At 51.0% G+C, this 12851-nt stretch overlaps 1 pseudogene; it reads left to right on the top strand.

Moving 5' to 3' along the window:
- The first annotated feature begins 10414 nt into the window (after positions 1 to 10414).
- LOC107528859 (importin subunit alpha-1-like) lies at positions 10415 to 12116 on the top strand (annotated as a pseudogene).
- Positions 12117 to 12851: the final 735 nt, after the last annotated feature.

The following is a 12851-nucleotide window of genomic DNA, read 5'->3' as shown; positions in this document are numbered from 1 at the left end:
GTGTTTTGAGAGGGGGTGGGTAAGAATACAAAATTTTGAGTCAAAAGCAGGAAAGATGGTGTTCCCAGACAGTAAGCTCCATGAAGCAAAGAACCACATCTGTTTTATTTTGCCCCCAGATCCTAGGCCTAGCACAATGTAGATAGATATACTCTCCACAAACATGTGTCAGTCTGTCTGACCGAAATGATGTCATACCTCTCCAAGGCCTCTCTGGGTTCCTCTTCCCCCCTTTTCCCCTTCTTAGCCCAGAGTTGGGAGGAGGAGAGCAGGGGGCTTTGGACAGAACCGGGTATGGAGTTTATAGCCCTAGTTTCCATTCCAGGGCCTCCCCATGCTGGGGTTGACTCCCCCATTCTTCAGGAAAGGGGTGGGGGGGGCAATCCACCATCCTTCCTCCCTTTGCCTTCCTGGCCAAGTGCTGCTGGAGAAAACCCTAATTCCCAGTTGCCATGACAACAAGAGGCAGTGGCTCACAGCAGGGGTGGGGAAGTGGGGGAAGTAGCTGGCAGTGCCCACTTTAGGATGTAATGTGTGCTGGGCCCAGGGGATAGGGGAGCCACAACTTCACCTCCTTCCCAAAGAAAGGATTCTTCCCAGAGGGACCACTACCTGATTTTAATAATATCCTCTCCCATTCCCCTCCAAGCCTGAGCTGGTCACCTGAGCTCATATAACAAAAATTACAAAGATAGCAGGATGACTGCCCTTTCTCCTGGATCTGCCCCTGAAGATGTGGAAGAAAGCAGTTTTCAGGGAGAGGAAGGTCACCTCCTGTCAGGCTAGCACCCAGGCTGGGAGAAATGCTCAGGATCCACTCTGCCAGCCAGTGCCCCCAGTGCCAACCCCTGCAGTCCCTATTCCTAGAGAGCATCGAGGAGGGATCTCTTCCTTCCCCATCCCAAACGACCTGGAACCTGGAACCTTCTCCTGGCTGGTGCTGCTCTTCCCTGACAGAGCTACTAACAGAGGGGATTCCAGACGTCTGCCTTCCCTAGAGGGTGGGGGGTGGGAAGAGGCAGGGGGGATCCTGTCCCCAGAAGTCTAGCCCAGCCTGCCTGGGTTTCTCCCTGAGGAGTCGGTTCCCACGGCAGCAGCTAGCTTGCCCCACCCCCACCCGAGCCTCTGAGAGGGCGGGGTCCGGCTCTGCCCAAGGAGAACGGCAGTGCCAGGCGAGTCAGGCTGGCTCCGGGCCAAGGTCCCGGGCCCAGGCATCTGGGAACTCGCACAGCGGCTTCCAAAAGCCTGGACCCAGGTGCCCTGTCACCCCCACCTCCAGGCCATGCACATGACGCACGGCCTGCCGGTGATGCGGGCCAGCGGTGAAAGGGAGAGGTTTTCTTCAACCTCCCACCTGCCCCTTCCTCAATACCCGTACAAAGAGACGTGGAAGAGAAAGGTCTGACAAAGGCGCTTTGAAGACCCACAGGTCGTAGGGAGGGGTAGACAGCCTGAGGGATGGGGTTCCAGGGGCCGGGCGGACTGCGCAGAAGCGGCAATCGGCGCCCCTGCCCCACGAGCCCAGCCCGAACACGCTGGGCGCTAGGACCTGGGGGTAGGGGGGCGTGTTGCGAGCCATCAAAGGAGGCTCTTTGCTCGCACGCCCGCCCGCGGGAGACCGAGGGATGAGGTCACTGAATGGCTGTCCCCCCTCCCCGATTCTCACTCTGCGCCCCCTTAGTTGACCTAACTTTCTGACCCTGGCTCTCGTTCCTGACACCCATCCCCTCCAAGTCTCCAGGCTCTAACCCAGGCTCCAGACCCTGACCCAACCCCCCACAGCCTGGGAGGGGAAAAAGGAACGCGCCCCTTCCCAGGGCCCGCTCCCAGGGAAGGCTGAGGTGCTGACCTCCCAAGGGGACCAGGGAGCCACAGGGACCCACGCCACCTCTGTCTCGCGCCCCCAACCCCTGGAAGCGCAAACAGCGCAGTTCTTACGTAATGCCGGGCTCCCAAGTCCCCCAAATCCGCACAGCCCCCCAGTCCCTGCACAGCTCACCAGCTCTGTGCCCGAGGTCACTTTGGAGCCTTTACCGCAGGGGCGGGGGCCAGTGACAATGGGCAATGGGGTTTGGTCTCGCTCTAGAAGCACCAGAGAAGGAAGGGGGGACGGAGGTGGAGAGGGAGGAGGCGGGCCTGCGGGAAGGGGCCCGGGGAGATTGGACCCAGAGAATAGGACTCCAAGTGTCGAGCCTGCACGTAGAGGACGTAGGGGCCCTGAGGTGGGTGCTGGCCCGGGGATCGGGGGTCGCCTACCTGCTCGCTGGGGAGCCCCTAGTTCCCGCGGCTCCAGCGCAGCCCAGAGCTACGCGTTTATTGCTGTCAGTCGCTACCCGGCTCTTAAAGCGGCGAGGCGTCCTCCGCGCGAGGGGCGGAGACCGGGAGCCGAGAGGAGGGGGCTGTGGCCGCCGCGGGAAAACCCGGGAAAGTAGTGTCGCGGAGCAGCTAGTGGATGGGCGGGGGGAGGGGGGGTGTTGAGAGACATCGCACAGCCCACGACCCCGTGCTGCACCCGGGGAAGCGCGAACTGGGACCTGCACCCACTAGTGTCCCTCGGCTCCCAGCGGTCCCTTAAAAGGGCGATGGTGAAAAATTACTCCGCCCCTTTCCCTCAGCTTAGTTCCAGTTCCACGCGCGCCTCACTTTTCCTCGTCACCTTGCTTCCCAACTGGGAGAGGGAACCGGGGGAGCTTAGGGAGGCTTCCAAAGAGCGAGGGACCTACCCCCACAGGGTCCCAGGCTCAGGGGCGGTTCTTTTAACAACTCGAACGATAGATACCTGGATCCCCGACTCTCTGGAAGGATTTACAAAAAGCCCGGGGGGGGGGGGGGGGCGTCTTTGCTAAGAGATCCGAGACTCTGTTTTAAGCATGGGCCAGAGAGCTGGTCCATACTCCTGTCTACGGAATACAGAAATAAGTAACTCGCTACGCTTAGTCAGAGTCCCGTCTCAAGAAGTAAATGAAGGGTTAAACCCAGCTGCTCGCCCTCGCCCAGCCTCTGGCTGCACCCCAGACCTGCCACTGAAAGACACTGTAGGGCCTAAGTACACTAGAAGCTCCGGTGACCGAGCTCCGCTCAGTGTGGAGCCTTTGGGGTCAGCTGCGGTACTACTCTGGCCTGGGTGTCTCCCCACCCCCTCCAGTTGCCCGCTGCAATATGCAGGCGTTATCCCCCTTGTACTTGCTGGGCTCCTAAGGAACGTAACCTGAAAACTTGCTTGGAAATCTCAGAAATGGGTTTGACTTGGGAATCCATCCTGGAAACAGGAGACTGGTCCCTGGAAACTCTACATGCCCCTGAGCTCCAGAGGGCATAGGTCTGTTTATAGGTAGAGATAAAAGCCGTAGAACCAGGCCACACTCTCCTGAAAGCCCTCTCTGCCTTTACTGAGGGAGGAGTAGAGAGTTAGTGACCCCAGATGGCAGAGACCGGATTGCAGGTTTACGTCTCCAACTAAAGAGGCTTCCTGGAGCACACTGCTTCCAACTCTCTCCTCTGCCTTCAAGCCAGAAGATCCTCTAATTCAACTCAGGAAGAAGTCCCCTTCCCATTATGAAGGCTACCCTTCACTCTCACCTGACAATCTTGGGGCAAGGAATTCCTCTGTTATTTGCATTTGGTTGGAAGTGGAAGGATCCTAAATCCCTCCAAAACATTAATTACTTCTCAATCAAGTAACTATTACCGTACAGCAACCCACAGCTTCAATTCCATTCAGGATCCCCAAGTCAAAGTGGGATCCCAGATTGTGGCCCACTAGGGAGGTGGAGCCCAACTCATTATTCTTACAAGCTGCCCCCGCCCCCCTTTAGTCAGGCAACATTATCTCTCTATTAGGGCCTTAGAGAAGGCTAACTCCTCCCATCTGTTCAGGATCTTATAACACCAGTTGTTTAATTCTCACAACAGCCCTGTGAGGTTACAGAGAGGGAAGAAACATTTCTGGATGCAGAGTAAGATGCTCCTATTCTGTTCCAGACAAGGTTCCAGCTTCAGTGATATTGAGTCAGATAGAAGCTTCAGTGGCAGTTTCAGTGATTCCTGATTTCTTGGAGCTCACAGCCTGGGGTGGAGGTTGGGAGGAGGTTGTCAGACACCAGACACTTTCTGGTGGTATTATTGAACATCATAACAGAGGTTTAGTAAGTCTTCTAAGCTGGGCCCAAAGGAACGAGGGTGCTACTGGTGGGAAATAGAGTATCTGGGAAGTGAAGCAGGTTTGAGGGATCCAGCATGCATGGCAGTTAGGGGCTGCCCCTATTGCAGTGTGTGTTGGGGGGGATGAGTCTTCCCTCATTGGGGTCTATAATTAGCTCTGTCTTCCTCCCTGCCTTGCTCCAGAGGTTACAGGATGAAGATAGTGTCTCTGCTTCCCCTGAAATCAAGGTTTCCCTCTGGTGGATGTTCATCCCAAAGCTTTGGGAGTCAGGGCACAGAGAAAAAGAAAACTCAGAGGGCGTTTTTGTGAATTTCCAGCATATTTGGAGGTTGAGTAATGTTGCATTTCCGGTAATGGCCAGCAGGGGCCGCCAACAGCTATCCAGAGGCAGCAGGGCAGCCAATAGCTATGCCGAGTCTGGCTTTTCTACACCCACCTGCTCTGGTTCCTCCCCCCCGCACCGCGCCCCCCCCCCCCCCCCCCCCCCCCGCCCCTTGCAACACGCCAGAGTCTTGTTCTGGAAGCCTTTTCTATTGGCTGTACCTCTTGGTAAAAAAAAAAAAAGTTTGTAATTCTCTCAATACATGTATGTTTATATTTATATATGATTATATCTGTGCTGTTGAACTATTATGTACATTAAAAAATATTCACATACAGGAAAATAATTTTAAATTGATTACTTTAAACTATAAATAGAAGTTCCGATATTTTCTTACTACAAAATGCATCCCCACTTTGGAAATCACATTTCTAAAGGAAAAGCTGCACCTCCCCCTTGTCCCAGCCTCAACAGGGCATCCATACAGGTCGCTACGCCTCCCCTCCAGGACCAAATCAAACCCTCTCTGGAGGACCAAGTGTCCTTGCTCCCCTCACAACCCTATGACATCCTGAAACCCCCTCCACCACCGCCATCACCACCACCAGCCAGTCACACGCCAGCCTGCCTCGTACCCACATCGGGTTGCTGATCTAGATGATAAAGCCTCAGAACCTCTCCCAGAAGCAGCCCCCTTGCCTTCCTCTCCCTTCCCTAACCCTGGCCCAACACTAGCGCTTTACCCCGCCTCCTTGTTTTACTCCACCACAATCCCATGGGGTGGGAAGTCCTAGAATTAGACAATTTTGTGTTGAAATCCTGGTTTGGCTACATTGTATGTGTGTCCTAGGCCAGTTACATAACCTCTCTGAGCCTCAATGTCTTCATCTGTACAATGGCGATAATAGCCTCCATCTAGGGGAGGACAGATGTAGAGTGTCTGTCACAGTGCCAAGCACAAAGAAGGTGTTCCACAAATGTGGTCCCCTCCTAGGAGTCGGTCTGAGCAGGCTCTAGCTAAATGCCAGCTGAGCAGTGAGTGCTTAGTCTCCATTTCTGGCTGGCTGATACACCCATAGCTGACCTCAGGTCCTCCTGGGGAAGGCAGGGTCCACCCCAGAGCTTCTGGAACCCCAGATATCTGCTGCAAGATAGCATGCCCTCTTCCTGCTGCTCACACCCACCAGTGGTATCTTGCCCAGCCCTATCTATGCCACCCGCTTCTCCTATCCTCCTCTCCCTCCAGTGCCCCCACTGAGGTGCCAAAAACTTTGCTGTGGGCACTCTGTAGGGGGCCAGGAACAGGCGGCCCATCATCAGCCCATGGACCAGCTTGCAGGAGACAGTGCAGACCACGGGAATGAGGAGCCCTACTAGCTGCCCCAATAGCCCACGTCCATTGCTGGAGACCCCCACAAGTCAACAGTACCTTGAGTGCCTCTGAAGACCCGGGACAGGGCAAGGAAGGGGACCCACAGATAAGGGAGGGGCCTGTGCAGGGCACTTGAGTTGCTAGTTTTCAACAGAAAGAAAAGAGAGAAGAGTGTCCCCACTTGAACTGGTGACTGCAGGAAGGCTGCAGGCGTGCACTCTGTGCTGCTTCCCACCCCTTTGCCTGGGCCAAGGGAACACTTACAGAGGGTTGGGACAGACAGAAGGGACAGGAATAGGAGAACACTGGGGTGACTTGCTGGGTGACTTCGGGCAAGTCACTGACCTGGGCTAACTATATCCACCTCACAGGCTCTATATAGGCCGGAGGGGATAACCCGTATAAAAGTGCTCGGTAAGCCATGGCAGGGGAGCCAGGGAATCCAGGGCATGCCCTGGCCATGTCCCCATCCTGGCAATGCAGAGAGGCCTCTGTCCCAGAGCAATTCTCCGCCCCGCTTCTGCTTCTACCACACAGCAGCTCCTCCCACATCCCTCCCCCCAGCCCTGCTTGACTGAGGGCTGAGCTCCAAGCCTCACCCCCAGGATCTTCTGCTGCCCTCTGCATTGGGGTTTAGCCATCCTGGGCCCACCCTGTGCACTTCTCCTCTCTGAGGTGCCTGGGGGCAGAGCGGGGGACCTCCTGCCCACCCCACAGGGGCTCTAAGCACTCTGGCTTCTTTGCTTTCAGTTCTCTGCCCTGAGGCACTGGTGTGGGAAGCAGGTGGGACCCTGAGAGAGAGAGAAGTCCAGGTCACCTGTGCCCTCAGGGATAGCATGTCCTCTTCCTGCAGCTCTTACACCCATTAGTGGTACCTTGCCAGCCCTTCTCCAGGCCAGGTCATTGGGGAAGGGGTTGCTCTCTGACCCCCACCAGTACAGAGTGTGGAAAGGGCCAGGACCCCAAGCAGACTGGGCGTGGGTGGCTCCTGGGCAGCAGGCCTCAGGGTAGGTGTTGGAGGTGTGGGGGGAAGGGCATGGTCAGTGCTTATGGCAGGAACACCCCAGGCATCCCCTCTTCTGGCCATTCTCTACCCCCACGCAAGGGACCGGCACTAGGGCTGACAGAAAGAACTGCCCGGGTTGCAGTGTCCCCCAGGAGCTCCAGACTTTCCTGGGCAGACACCTGTGAGGTGTGCACGGGCACATGCAGACAGCGAGCGTGGCTCTAAGTGTGCCTGAAGCATGCGCGGGGATGTGTCGGTGGCTATGTGGCTATGTTTGTACACTTGTGTGCCTGTGAGGATGTGTGCACAGGTGCACATATGGGGTAGCACTATGCTATGCCTTTTTCCAAAGGCGTCATGCGGGTAAGTGGTACAGCGGGGATTTGACCCCAGGTGACCTGGCCTCAGGCTCCACTGTATTTGCTGTGCCTCACTTCACAGGTACTATTATTAGCTTCATTTTAAATGAATTAACTGAAGGTCAGAGCAGATCAGTGATTTGCCCCACAGCACACAGCAAGCAAGTGACGAGCTAGGCTTTGTAGGTTTGGAGAGTAAAGAGATTTACTTCGCTTTCCATCAATTATTCTTTAATTTACAAAAATATAACTCACAAAAATGGCTGAACTTAAATAACATTTAAATGTGACCTAATTTAAGAGTCTGCATGTAATCATCATACATCAGCATTAAAATAAACACCTAGAAACAATTTGTAATCTTTCTGGCTAATCCTTAGCTGTTATTCATCACAGCTTAATTAATCTTGAATTTATCTAGACTTGATTAAAATACTTTCACTAATGCACCCTAAATCTTTTACTAATTGGCATCAGGCACTGGACTGGAGGACAGCTTAGCAGCTCCCAAGAGCAGCTGGCAGGGATGCCCTAATGCAAGAGCCTTCTGGCTCTCGGAGACCACCTTCCTCCTCCAGTGCAGAAAGCGTAGCCGTTTGGCCTTGATTTTCTCATCCGTAAAATGGGAGGTTAGAACATAGGGACTTGTTTACTAAATTCCCTTCCAACTCCATCAATCTGTGTATCTAAGAAGACAACTTCCCACTCTGCTCATAAAGGAGATAAATCTATTCTTTCCAACAGGGATTTACAAGAGGTGGCCTCTTGATAGATATTTCTTAAAATATTGATTATTCCACTCAGTAAATACCTATTCCCACTACTGTGAAGTCCTTTGAGGGCAGTGGCTGTATCTTTCTACCACTGTAACATCAGCACCCCCCGCAGTGCCTGCCATCAAATGGGCACTTAGTTAACACATGGTGCAGACTCTGGGGGTTGGGCCACATAACAGTAGTTTGGGAAGTTTCAGGTGATGCCAATGTACAACCAAGGCTGCAAAAAGGCGTGCGAGGGATCGTCAGCAGGAGATGTGGCCCGTGGCCCTTGGGTGTTAGACTGGGGCTGGGGCATGCACAGGGGAGGACTGCTGAGAGGACCCCCGAGGTAGCTGTGGACTTGGAAGGCACTCAGGGCAGGAAGAGCTGAGAGAACCCAGAGCAGAGGGAGATGAATGAGCCCCTCAGAACAAGGGAAGAGAAGAGGCCTCCAAGAACTGATGGCCCCATCCGTGCTCCTCGGTGCCTGCTCTGCGAAGGGGGCTTCTGATGGGTGCCTAAGGACCTGGGAACATAGAGAGGCAGATAATGCAGAAGCCCCGACCACACCCAGCTGGGGGCTCCATGGTCCCACTGTCCCTCACATAGCATCTGAGAGCAGGGACAGAGCTGATATCATCAACAGGACTCAGCTCTGTCTCCTAACTCCAGGGAGATTGTCCTGTCCTTTAAAAGGGGCATATAAGAGCAGCTGATCAACATATGCGTAATAAAAGCCGTTTCTTTATGTGAATTTTTAATATAATACATATTGAACTTATAAACAGTACATATATATAATGTTTCATAAGACATTTTTATTAAATTAGTGGCAAATTTCTCGTTGCTTACCCTGGGTCTGATGTGAGGCCAACAACCCTTTGAAAGCCACCCCCATTTGGAGGGAGGAGGGGTGCTGGACAAAGGAAACATTAGTCATTTGTTAGTTTGTGATATGAGGAAGTGGGGTGATAACAGAGTTATCTTCCCCTTCCTCCTGGGTCTGGGGATTACAGGATAGAAGGGAGCCCCCTGGCAGCAAAACTTCAAAGAGTACAGATCCTCTTCTTCCTCCCTCCTCTCCCAGCACTGGCCTCAGAAGCCAGGCGAGGGGCATCTCACCACTGCTCACCCAGACGGTGAGGCCAGAACTGGACATCCCGCTCAGGCTGAATGCTGTCCAGGGTGGAGGGTTCTGTAGCAAACAGTTGTCTGTGTTATTTTATGAGAAAATGTACGTATCATGTTAAGCAATTAAATAGGTTATATTTGGAGCCCTCATTAGTAGATTAATATTAAAATAATAAGAATATAAATAATATCAACTTTAACAGAAGCTGGGGACAGAAATGCTGGTCTGAAAGTTACTGGCATTTTGTTTTTCAGAAAAAAATGAGGATCAGCTAACTGGTTCTTGCGCTGGTCTGGCCCAAGAGAGGCCTCAGTCAGTAAGAGTGCATGGAACAGATGGCGTAGCCCCTGTGGGAAACAGTCTGGCAGGTCCTCAGAAGGTTAAACAGAGAGTTATCATATGACCCAGCAATTCCACTCCTAGAGAAATGAAAACATACGTCCACACAAAACGTGTGCACAAATAATTATAGCAGTATTAGTCATAACGGCCAAAAAGTGGAAACAGACCAAATGTCTATCAACTGATGAGTGAATCAATAAAATGTGCTATATCCATACACTGGTGTATTACTCAGCTACAAGGGAATGTGTCTAGTAAAGAACTGAACCTTTCCCAGAGAGAGGCCTGACCTTTGTCCCTTGTCTTCTGAGAATCTCTAAGCCTATGAAATGTCACACCTGATAAGAGTGGTTTTGTTTGCCCGGGGGGCCTTCGGTCGCCCCAGGTAGTCTAACAATGTGCTGGGGGAGGGTGGGTCACATGGTATCATCTCAACTTCTGGAGAAGCTGGATGGAGACAGATCAGCCATGTGGGCATCAACCATGCCTGTGTGAGGATCCCAAAAAACACTCTGGACACCAGGGCTCAGGTGAGCTTGCCTGGTTGGCAACACACATGCATGTTGTCACATATCATGGCTGGGAAAGGAATGGTATCCATAGTTCCACGGGAGAGGACAACTGGAAGCTTCATATTTAAAATTTTCCTGGACTCTGCCGTATGTGCCTGTCCCTTTGGCTGACTTTAAGCTGTATCCTTCAGCTGTAAGAAGCAATAACCATGAGCGTAACAGCTTGCAGTACATTCTGTGAGTCCTTCTAGCAAATTATGAACTCTAATGGTAGTCTTAGGAGCCCCCAAACTTGCAATTGATGTCAAAATTGAGGGTGGTCTTGGCACTGTCTTCGGGCTGATCCGTGGTGGACGTTTTCAGAGCAGCCTAACTTCAGCCTGTGGGCCCTGCATCGTCTTCTGAGCAAGCCTGAGCCGGCTGTGTAGCTCTCTCCCCGGCTCCTAACCATGTCCACCAATGAGAAAGCTAATTCACCAGCTGCACGCCCACAAGGGTCAAGAACAAGGGGAATAAGGTTAACTCGAAGCTCAGGAAAGCTAAGAAGGAGGACCAGATGCTGAAAAGGAGAACTGTCAGCTCGTTTCCTGACGCTGCTGCTTCTCCACTGCAGACAAATCACAACAACCAGGCCACTGCAAATTGGTCTGTTAAGGACATTGTCAAAAGCATAAATAGCAGCAATTTGGAAAGCCAGCTCCAAACTACTCAGGTTACGAGGAAACTGCTTTCTAGGGAAAAACAGTCACCCATAGACAACATAACCCGGGCTGGTTAGGTTCCAAAAGGCCCGTCCTTCATGCACAGAACCGATTGTAGTCCCTTCCAGTGTGGATCTGCTTGGACCCTCGCTAACATTGCTTCCAGGACATCAAAACAGACCAAGGCTGTAGTAGATGGTGCTGCTATCCCAGCATTCATTTCTTTTTTCTTTTCTTTTTTAAAATATATCCTTATTGATTTCAGAGAGAGGAAAGGAGACGGAGAAAGAAAGTCAGAAACATCAATGATGAGAGAGTCATTGATCGAGCCTGCAACCAGGCATGTGCCCTGACCGGGAATCAAACCTCGATCGCCTGGATCCTAGGCTGACGCTCAACCGCTGAGCCACGCCCGGCCGGGCCCAGCATTCATTTCTCTGTTGGCATCTCCCCCTGCTCACACCAGTGAACAAGCCGTGCGGGCTCCAGGAAACATCACAGGTGATGGTTCAGTTTTCCGAGACTTGGTTATCAAGTATGGTGCAGTTGGCCCACTGGTGGCTCTTCCTGCAGTCCCTGACACTTTCAAAGCTTTGTCGCAACAAGAATCCTGCACCCCCATTAGATGCTGTTGAGCAGATTCTTCCTGCTTTAGTGCATCTCCTGCATCACGCTGATCCAGAAGTATTAGCAGAGAGCCGCTGGGCCTTTTTCTATCTTACCGATGGTCCAAATGAATGGACTGAAATGGTTGTGAAAACAGGAGTTGTGCCCTAACTGTGAAGCTCCTAGGAGACACTGAATTGCCAACTGTGACTCTGGTGCTAAGAGCATAAAAAATATTGTCACTGCAACAGATGAACAGACTCAGGTTATAATAGATGTGGGAGCACTTGCTGTATTTCCAAGCCTGCTAAGGAACTCCAAAACTAATATTCAGAATGAATGGACAATGTCAAACATCACAGCTGGCTGCCAGGACCAGATACAGTAAGTTGTGAGCCATGAATTAGTCCCATCCCGCATTGGTGTTCTCTCTCAGACTTTAGGACAGAAGAAGAAGCTGTATGGGCTGTGGTCAACTCTACAAGTGGTGGAGCTGTTGAACAGATTGTATATCTCATTCATTGGGGCACAAAAGAACCATTGATGAACCTCTACCTGTGAAAGATACCAGAATTATTCTGATTATTCTGGATGCTATTTCAAAGATCTTTCAGGCTGCTGAGAAACTAGGTGAAACGGAGAAACTTAGTATGCTGATTGAAAAATGTGGAGGCTTGGACAAAATTAAAGCTCTACAAAACCATGACAATGAGTCTTTGTAGCTCCATTAAACTTGATTGAGAAATATTTCTCTGTAGAGGAAGAGCAAAATGTGCCAGAAACCACTTCTGAAGGCTATATGTTCCAAGTTCAGGGTGGCCCTCCTGGGAGTTTTAACTTTTAGATTGCACTGCTAAGGCATAAAGTTGTTTGTTGTGTATTGTGTTTGGTATAAGTTTGTCTTACTGTTTCTCTACTAAAAACTCTTTTGAAATGTGGTTTGTTATTGTAGCACTTTTTACAGTGAAATTATACTTGAATATTTCCAAACTGTACATATTGTCTGAAGCTTCTCCTCTCAGTGGGTTTCTTATTTCTATGTGGAATTTCATATCTTGCAATAGCCTGTAAATGAAGATTAAATTCCACCCTTTTCATTACTTAAAAAAAGAAGTGAGGGTGAACTTCTAAACTGTCTCTCTAATGTCACAGAATAACACAAGCTACAACACATATGAACATTGAAAGCATGCTAAGTGAAAGAAGTCAGTCACAAAAGACCACATATCGTAGGATTGAATTTATATGGAATGTTTGGAATAGACAAATCTATATAGAAAATAGATTGCTGGTTGTCTAGGGCTAGGGGGAATGGGAGGTGACTGCTAAAGAATATGGGACCTTTATATTTAAATGTTCTTTAAAGAACATTCAAAATCTTCTAAAATTGATTGTGATGATGGTTGCTTAGCTCTGTGAACGTACCAGAAACCACCGAATTGTACACTGTAAATGGGTGAATTGTATTGTATGTGAATTATTCTCTAAAAAATGTTTACCAAATAAAAAGGGAATGTATGGAATTGAAGCTCCTAGAAGAGGGACTTTGTTGCATTCACAGGTGTGTCCCCAGTGCCTG

This window comes from Miniopterus natalensis, chromosome 17, assembly GCF_054644295.1.
Source record: "Miniopterus natalensis isolate mMinNat1 chromosome 17, mMinNat1.hap1, whole genome shotgun sequence".
Taxonomy (NCBI): Eukaryota; Metazoa; Chordata; class Mammalia; order Chiroptera; family Miniopteridae; genus Miniopterus; species Miniopterus natalensis.
Note: the sequence above shows the minus strand (reverse complement) of the source record. Positions and strands in the feature narration are given on the sequence as shown.